We start from the raw sequence: 274 nt of genomic DNA, 5'->3' as shown, positions 1-274 counted from the left end.
CCCTCCGCTCACTTCCGCCACCCGTAGCAACAGGCCCCGCCCACCAAGCGCCCATCCACCGGCCCTAGCAACAGGCCTGCCCCTAAACTCACTTCCGACCGCCCGAGCCAACCGGCTCCGTCCCTCCAGCTCACTTCCGCCGCCTGTCGCGAAAAGACTCCGCCCCTCAAGCGCACTTCGGCCGCCCGTAGCAACAGGCTCCGCCTCTCAAGCGCACATCCACAGTCCGTAGCAACAGGCTCCGCCCACCCCAGCTGCGCGCTCTCCTGCAGCC

This window comes from Sorex fumeus, unplaced genomic scaffold (genome assembly GCF_029834395.1).
Source record: "Sorex fumeus unplaced genomic scaffold, SorFum_2.1 ptg000024l, whole genome shotgun sequence".
NCBI lineage: Eukaryota > Metazoa > Chordata > Mammalia > Eulipotyphla > Soricidae > Sorex > Sorex fumeus.
Note: the sequence above shows the minus strand (reverse complement) of the source record.